Source organism: Protopterus annectens, chromosome 7.part0 (genome assembly GCF_019279795.1).
Source record: "Protopterus annectens isolate FY-2018-M chromosome 7.part0, PAN1.0, whole genome shotgun sequence".
NCBI classification, from domain to species: Eukaryota; Metazoa; Chordata; order Ceratodontiformes; family Protopteridae; genus Protopterus; species Protopterus annectens.
The window spans coordinates 1435419268-1435429267 of NC_056739.1; positions in this window are offsets into that span (position 1 = coordinate 1435419268).

The window sequence follows — 10000 nt, forward strand, 5'->3', positions numbered from 1 at the left end:
GATGCTCACAACCAGACAATTTTTTTTTGCCAGTGATGCTCCCCAAGTGGATGGCTCTCTAACACATATAGATGCTTCTTCAATAGCAGAGACATTGTAACTGGTGCCTGCCTAGGATGATGCAATGAGTATATCTTGTGCAATGTCTTAAATGTAGGACACAGTGATGCCAGACACATCTGGAATCTTCACTGTCATTATTGTAACATCTGTAAAAGCAAAATTCATTGTGTAACTGCTTCATGGATATTACTTAACACTGATTTGTTAATCTAAAGAGTTTTACAGACATGAATTAAAATATAATCTGTTAATATAAGTAAGTTAATGAGCAATGACATTTGGGGGTAACAGCTTCAACATGGGAATAGCTGTTACACAGGTTCATAGGTGTTTACTAAGCTAATGACCACAAGGGCCTTTATTAAGCCTAGCCATACATCCCAAATCTATGTCCAGTTCTGATACCCTTGATAAGTGTAAGCAGGGTCTTGGGAGATGAAGCATTTACAAAAAGGGGCCTGGGAGAGAGACATTTACAGGCTGCCTGTGTCTATTAGAGGCATAGGTACTAAGCTAGGGATGAATTTCCTGTTCCCCATCCAGTTCTGCAAGTTAGACTTGAATTGGGTTAGCTACGAACTCTGCTTCACATGGATTGGGAGTCTATTCCAGAGACAAGATTGTCTCTGGGATACATACCTGCCTCTCCAACAGATTGTGTTTATATCACAAGCATGGTTTAAGTCTTTAGAATGGGCAATTCTGGTGCTGTTTGTTTTGATAATATGTAGGATGTCCATCAGGGTAGGGTCTGTCAATGCCCAGTATGCAAGGCATAGATCTCCCTTCAACAACCTGTAGGAGACAGAATACAGAGATAGGTCCTTGAGGCTGTCTGCACAGGACATTTTACTTATGGCCAGTATTCTTTTAGTGAGGAACCTCTGTGGACATTCTATTTGTTGGATATGTCTGGTTAGGTACACATACCTCTCAACCTCTTAGAGCAAAAAATCTGGACAAAACCTAAAACGATGGGGGGACAAATAGGGACAGATTTTAAATATTGCTCTTATAAACTTAGAAAGTTGATAGAATAACAGGTTTTGCATTAGCATGAATTTTAGGAAGGATGTGGAGTCTTAAACTCAAATGTTTGTCATTATTTAATGACTTCAAATCCTCAGCTATTTGCCAGAAAGGTACAGATTTTGGGAGGAACACACCAAAAATATGAGGCAAATATCTGGGCATTCTGCGAAAATCTGTACAGTTGAGAGGTATGTAGGTACATACCAAAGGGGACATTGTACTCAATGATAGGTCTGATGAATACTGAATATACTGGAAGAATAACTTCCTTGGAACTATATGCCATACCTCTGTTTATAAGTTGTGAAACATAGAATGATTTATTCACTACTGTAGACATGTGATGATCAAAGGCTGGATTACAGTCTGTGTGTGGCCCCATGTCCCTGACTACTGGGCCAATTCTAAGGGGTGTGTTGTCAATATGATAGTTACTAGGGGTGGATGACTTCCCGAAGGATACTATTATGCATTTCTTGGCATTTAGTTTTAGTCCATGGCTCTGACACCAGTTGTTTGTCTGTCAACCCTTCCTGGAGAACATTTGTGTTGGTCTGGGATTGAATGACAGCTCCTAATTTGCAATAATCTGCAAATTTAGTCAGCCAGGCACCATTGACATTGACCTTGACTTCAGAGAAGTAAATGCCAAAAAGTGTGGTCCAAGGGTTGATTACTGAAGGACTCCACTTGTGACTGGCCTCTTTGTAGAGGTGGACTCCCTAATTTTAACTTCCTGAGTCCTGCCTGTGAAACATCTGTCTATCCACCGGGTCACTATGGATTTGTACCTAACATCTTGAGTTTGTCAACAATGCCCGAGTGTGGTATTGTGTCAATTGCCTTGGCAGGGTCAAGGTAAGCAGTGTGAACCATTTTGCCCTCATCCATTGCTTTGGTGACCTTTTCAAAGAAATCCATCAGGTTGAGTAGACATGACCTGTCCTTGATGAAACCAAACTGGGTTGAGTCTAGTGTCTGGAGGTATACTATATCATTATTGATCATTTCCATTATAATTCTTTACACAGCTTTGCATATAAGACTAGTGAGACTTATGGGTCCGCAGTTTCCAGAGTCTGTAGATAGCCTGCCTTTGTGCAGAGGGATAACTGTTGCTGTTCTCCATTCATGAAGCATGAAGCCTGTCTGGAGCCTTCAGTTAAATACCAATTCCAGAGGGCCTGTTAGGTCATATTTCATGCTATTTAGAAGGAATCCTGGGATATTATCTGGGCCCATTGATGTAGTGTTCATGTCCTTAGAGAGAGCATTAAGGACATGTTCCCTAGTGATAGCAGGGGCAATTATATTTGATGTTATTTCCTGGGAGAAGGTTGATGGAGAGAGAAGGGTAAAGTTGGAGCTGAATTTCTCTGCCAATAGGTTTGCTATATCTTCTGGCAAAGTATAGGTGGCTCCATTTACAATGAGCTCTGCACACAATTATGTATTGCCTTTGAGGCTGCGTACATAGCTAAAGAATTTCTTGTGGCTGTCCTTGGCCTGGAAGGCCACATTTTCTTCAAATTTGGCTTTGGTAGACTTTATTTGTCCTCTGAGTTGTTTGTTAGCTTGATGAGGGTTTTATCCTGCAGGGTGCTGCACCTACTAATTTTTGCCATGATTTTCTTCCTTCTGTTATACAGCCTATTGATTTTGTGATTCCAGTAGGATGGCTTGTTTTTTACAGTTAGTTCTGTACTTCTTCTGGTGAGTACAGTTGCCTCTATGCAGATATCAACATGGTTGTATAGGATTTCTGTGAACAGTTCTGTATAGGCAGCAGTGTTCTTTGGGTTTATGGAGGCTTACAATTTTGCCAGGTTATCACTTAATAGCAAAAGTTAGCCTTACAGTAGTTCATGACTATTCTCATAGATATAAGAGATATATGTTAGTATGAGATAGAATTATTGTACAGCTGTAGTGATTTAACTATGAAAATTGAAGTATGCAGTAGTTTGAACAATTTTATTTCACAAGCTAGGAAAAGCTACTCCTTGATAGGAATGCATAACACAATTTCTGTTAGAGCTGACAATGCTTGCATGAAAATATAACTTCTCAGGCATTGTGTGCACCTGAACAATGATCAGCTAGTAAACTGGTGTGAAATGAATTTCCCTGGTCTCAGACATTAATTTTACTGTAATCTCAAATGCCTATATATTTTAGTGCATCAACAGATTCATGGATTTCAGCACTGATCAATGAATATCGTGACAGACATTTTAGGTTCATGGGTGACTTCCACACTGTAGAATCACCATAAAAATAGCCTCAGCTAAATATCACTAAAAGGAGAAGATATACATTTGCAAATTAGACTAATGTCAATAGGCTGCAGACTACAGAATCACTTATGCATTCTAGTGATATTTATTAGCTAGCCATGATGATACAGTTAATTACTTTCTGTCACTGGTAGATTTTAGTCCAGCCAGGGACAGTTGAAGTGACTTCTTTCAAGAGCTGTGATTTATGAATTAGTTTTTGGTAACCCTGTCAAAGTATATGGTTATGGAATTCAAACTGGACTATTCCTAAAAAAGCTATGCATTTCAACTTGTGGTACTTCTGTGCTGAATAAGCAGGAAGATATGTGGGACACTCTCATTTAGTTAGATTCTGTGTCCAGTACTCTCTGTACTGGGGAGGGACATCAGAACATACGGTCTGTAGATGATGCATTTCTGCAACAAACTTTGTCTACAAGTAGTGATCAACCAAAAGATCCCAAATGGGAAAAGGCACAGCACAATGGTACATATGCAGATCCTAAAATAATAGAGATACATTAACTGTTTTTAGTTGCACATGTGAGTCTAGCAAGGGTCTGCTCAGGCAAGCTGACACATATGAGATGTTATATGGCATAAAAAGCACATTGTCAAGCATGCATGATGGGGTTGAAAGGCACCTTGTAAAGTATATGCAGGTGATAGTATATCTATTGAGAGGAATGCATGTATTTTCTGACTGTACATAAGACAATGAGCCCTAATCTTGCCAGAACACATTCTTGGCATTTGCTTTACATGAAAAGGCATATGTTATGGCCACAAAACTCCAGTGCCTCCTTCTCTTGCTAGATGATAGCCAAGGACTAATTCCAAAGTGCCTCATCTATTTGGTTTCCTGTTAGTCTTACAATCGCCATAGTGTGTTTGGCCTTCACCCAGATCTGGAACAGGGACATCTATTACAATACTGCTGTCATAGACTTTGAATCTGACTTTGAATTTAAATGTTATCATACTTTATTTATTTTTTATATTTTTGTTAACTGGGGTAGTGCACTGATCTCCATAGAAAGACCTTTTTCAGGCTGATCTCGGGGGCACTGTCTAATTAAGCGACTTGTACACAGAGTCACACAGTTAGGCAATGGTAGATGAGAAAATTAAACTCTGGACCACTGGGAACAAGAAATCACTCACTAAGCTTCTTAATCCAATGCACCAACTGCCAGACAGAAACTTAGTTCATGTGTACCAACAGAACCTTGACAGTTAAAATGCTGGACATGCTAGGAGTATGGTACTGTGCTTCTTTGTGTTTTTTTATTTATTTTTTTATATTTCCATTTCTTTTATGCATACACACATACATGTGTACTCAGTACTTGTCTTGGGTTTACACCCATCAAGTCCAATAGAAGGCTTTGACTCCGATGTAATCCTATAGAACCTCCCATTAGTTCATAACAAATCTTTTTGAAAAGTTTTAGAAAATATGACAGATTTCGTAGTAATTTTACTAAAGCAGCAATGAATTTAAAATCAGCAATAAACATGTGGCCCCATTTAGTCATAGGGAAGTTAAAAAATGTGGACAGTAAATAAGACTGGTAACATGAACATATCCAGAGATCCAAATAGATATTTTTTAATTGGCTGTATCAGTTATGTATCTGAACATTGATACATTGATTTCATATATGCACTCAGTTCATGAATGCTTTGCAAAATACATGTGAGTGTGTGGCCGATGGCTTCTGAAGTCCAATACTAAACAGCAAAATTTGCCCTGGTACTTGGCATCCAGTGCACATTTTTTTCTGCAGTTTGATTTTTTTAGGAAATATTATTAACAATCGTATATAAAATTTTCGTATTTTTGCAAAACTCACCAAAGTACAGTGTACTATGGTAATGTCATATATAAATGTAAAGGTCAGAAGGACATGAACCGCTTTGTTGATAATATTATATGTCTTACTTATATAATTACATTGATATAATCATTTGTCTACACATATGCACAGTAATGTGCAGCAAAAATGTGTATTTCTTTAATTAATATGAAATAAAACATCAGTGTCTCACTTTACACCTTTGTTATTATACTGTGTGTGTAGTTGATGCCACACAACTAAAACTGCTGATTTACAACAATCTTTTCAAACAGATAGCTTATTTGAGGCACATTTTCAAAATGGAATTTAGGCAAAGGTCTTTTAGGAATAAAATATATTTTTCTTGCTGATGCTTTCAGTAATCAAAAGCATTAATTTGCCACTGTTACATAGTACTCTAATATATGTTTTCTTTCTGTCTCGTCTACCATATATTACAATATAAGAGGGTCTAATAATGCTACATTGGTGATTACTGCATTCTTAGACCTATATCATTTTACTTTTGCATTGTCTGCCTTGTTCATTTATCCACACTGCAGTTGTTACCTACTCAGAGTTCAATGGCTTTGCCTCACACATCAAACAGCATCTGGCATTCTTATACTAATCTATACAGTCTCCTCATGCAAGGTGTTACTGATAAGTCATACTTATAAGAAAGTGTTCAACCATTGCATAAAAAAATACATCAAGCTTATTCTGACGCATTCTTCAGTCAGAGTTGTCGCTGTCCAAAAATCTTGGCTGAAGTGGCCTGGTACCTCAGAGCTTTAGTAGCTATGTTAAAAGGTCACAATGCTCATTCACCTGGACTATCATCATCAACCAGTAAAAGGATCTTAAAGGAGTTAAGTAGAAAAGGAATGTGCAGCAGGTGTGTATATATGTATATATATATATATATATCTATATATATATATATATATATATATATATATATATATATATATATATATATATATATATTCACCACTAGACAGTCAGATAAATAGATACATTTGAAGTACCAATTTCAACAATCAAAAAGTACCATATAGTGAAAATGCATGCTGATAGGACATGCCATATATTAATGATATATGAAGCTATCCACCTCCATAGGTATCACAAGGGATAAGAAACTAAGAGTAATGCTACTCAATGCCAGAAGTCTAAACCTCAAGATGCACGCACTCGAAACTCTCCTTAGCATGGAGAACATTGATATCTGTGCAGTAACATAAACCTGGTTCAAGGCTCCCGAGAGCACCCCAGCACTACCAGGTTATACCTCATACCATGCTTTTCGGCCCCAAAACTTGGACCAAACCACAAAAGGAGGAAGAGTATCAATATTCGTCAAAGATACCCACACCTCCAGGTTGGTGGCACAGCACGAAGCATCAGAGACTATCCATGTGCAACTAACAGTGGGTAAAACTGCCTTCCAGTTTATAGCCTGCTACAGACCACCCTCCCAAACCCAGGAACCCCACTCGGCCTTCCTGAGAACACTGGAAAATAGGAAGGTCTCTCCAAACACCATTATACTGGGTGACTTCAACTGCCCAAACATAGACTGGGAGCATTACTCTAGCTCCAACACCCTAGCCCAAAGGTTCCTAGAATTTATAAATTCAAATGCTATGGAACAACTTGTTACCACTCCCACAAGAGGGGAAAACATACTGGACCTGATCATCACCAACATGGGGACACTATGCTCCAGACCAGAAGTGTATCCCTCACTGGTAAGATCAGACCATAAACTAATCTCACTGGATATTCACATCCCGACCCCACCCCCTGCCCAGAAAACCACAGTGAAAAACTTCTCTAAAGCAAATTTCACACTCCTCAAAACCAAGATGGAATCCTTCAAAGCCCCCGAGCCTGTGGAAAATACGGCCCAGACCGCAGAATCCTTTATAAACACATTCTATGAACACCTTCAGGAATGCATTTATCATGCAATCCCAAATAAAACCAAGACCCAATCCTCCAAAGGCAGACGTCCTATCTGGTGGACCCCAGCCATAAACAAACTATACAATAGAAGGAGGAAGCTACTACATGATAGAGCAAAATCCCAAAAAGGGAAGGCATCTCTGATCAGTATTAGCAAAAAACTACGGGCACTCATAAAATTGTCTAAGGCCATCTTCGAGAGAAAGATTGCACAGGACACTAAGGATAATCACAAGGCTTTTTTTAGTTATGTTAGGAACCTGGTTGGAATTCCCAGATATGCTCAGAATTAGTCCAAAATGACAAAAAGTGCATCGAACCCACAGACATTGCCAACATCCTAGCTGACAGGTTCAGTGCAAACTTCTCCCCCCCTCCCCACCAAAAGGGCAAATATCTATCCCAGCAGAGTGCTGCCCCCCTGACATCTCAGATGCTCAGGTAAGAGCCGCCCTCTCCAAAGCAAAAAACACAGCATCAATGGGACCAGACGGTGTCCCGGGCGGCATCCTACATGAACTCCAAGAAGAGCTAAACCCAAACATAAAACTACTGTTCAATCTTAGCCTTACTACAGGATATGTACCCAAAGAGTGACGTACAGCAACAGTGGTCCCTCTCCACAAAGGTGGTGCCTCAACGGCTCCTGGAAACTATCGCCCCATAAGCCTGACTAGCTTGGTCTGCAAAGCTATGAAAAGGATCATGATGAACCTCATAAATAAAGATATTAGGAACCTACAGACACTGGATCCTACCCAGTTCGGCTTTGTTAAGGGCAGATCCTGCCTCTTAAACCTGGTCGATTTCTTTGAAACAGTCATCAAGGCCATTGACAAGGGGAAGGTGGTCCACACAGCCTACCTGGACCTCGCAAAAGCCTTAGATACAATACCCCACTCGGGCATTATAGATAATCTCACCAGCTTAAATATAAACCCCTATGTCACTAGATGGGTTGCAAACTGGCACAAGGACAGAACCCACATGGTTAGATTTGCTGGAGCCATGTCAGACTCCAAACCAGTTACAAGTGGCGTCCCACAAGGCTCAGTCCTGGGACCTCTCTTGTTTGGTATATATTTCTCAGAGGTACAGGCCAACACGGAAGGACTGTGATTGACCAAGTTCGCAAATGACTGCAAACTGGGCACCATAATCGACTCTCCAGCCGACACAAGCATCCTCCAAAAAGGCCTCATAGAAACAGACAACTGGTGCCAGAGCCATGGCCTCAAGCTAAACGCCAAAAAGTGTATAGTCATCCCTTTGGCAAAAACAAACTGCCCACAAATTACCACATAGGTGGTAATCCATTAAGTACAGAAGAATTAATTAGGGACCTGGGGACCCAAGTTGATAGCAATCTCTCATTTGACAACCACGTGGCCAAAGTGGTTAGAAAAACATTTTATATAGCCCACCTAATCATGAAGGGATTCACATCTAGATCAGGGAAGGTCATCGTGCCTCTTTACTCATCGCCCATCAGGCCCATAATTGAGTACAATGCCCCATTTGGGATGTACCTTACCAGACACCTGCAGCAACTGGAAAGATCCCAAAAGTACCTCACCAAGAGGATCAAAAAGCTCAAACAGATGCCATATGCTGCCCGGTTAAAGAAACTCTAGCTCTACTCAGTGGCATACCGCCTGCTCAGAGGTGATCTGTGCCTGACGTATAAAGCCATGTCCAACCCAGAATTAATGGACATGCTGCACCTCAGAAAATCCAAATCCCATCGAGCTACGTACTCGAGAGACTTGAACCTCGGCACTGAAATAAATAGGTCATGCTGGAGGGACAGATTCACAACCCAGAGGTTCCCTTCACTCTGGAATAAAATCCCAGTCCAGGTTAGGCAGAGTCCCTCATTGACTCTCTTCAAGAGGAATCTTGATGAGTGGATGGGAGATTGTAGGTTTACCCCGGGTATCACTTCTGTGTCACCGTTAGACAGAGGCACAGTATACTAACCTCAAAAAAGGGCATAGCAAAATTAATTTAAAATGGGTGGTGAAAGCCAAACACACTCTGGCTAGGCTTATAAATGCCCTAGGGCAGATAGCCTTGTATGAACCTATGAACCTATATGTAATGACATGGTAATGCAACATGCCTCAGAGTATGCCATGTTTTTTTCCCAAATGACAATGCCTGAAACGGATCAGCATATGCTAAAAAATAAATTCCACAACATTGTTGTAGTTTTGTATATAAACTTGCCATAGAGAGACAAGGATTATCTGCACTCTAATCGACACAATAAAAGTGCAAGAAACATATCTCTTCATAACTTTTTGTATGCCTATGATATAATTCGATCGAAATATGCCTTTATTTTGTGTGTAATCACGAGTATCATCAACTTTAGCTTTACAACACGTCTCATAGTTGTATAATGTCACAACACTCCAGTACTGTTCACACTTTGATATACATGTTTAGCATGGCTTTCTACAGAGACATGCAGGTTAAGTTTTTGATGCTTGATGAGGAAGATTAAAGGAACATTTTTTTTTTGTCCCCTGACTGACTGACCTCAAGCTCTCTCACTCAGATATATGATACATTTATTCCTCACAAGTCAAGAGCCAAATTATTCATAGCCTGACTCCAGTGAGTTTCCTATTGCTCATTAATGTTATGGTTGACATAATGTCCTTTAGGGCCCTTTTATTCTGTCCTGAGGTGAGAGCCAGCATGGAAGGTGGTCATTCATTTGTTCAGGAAAATCTTCGTGCATATCATTTCTTACCCTCAGTAATCCATGCTGCTCAATACTCTTAGTCTCGTAAGAGCATACGTATG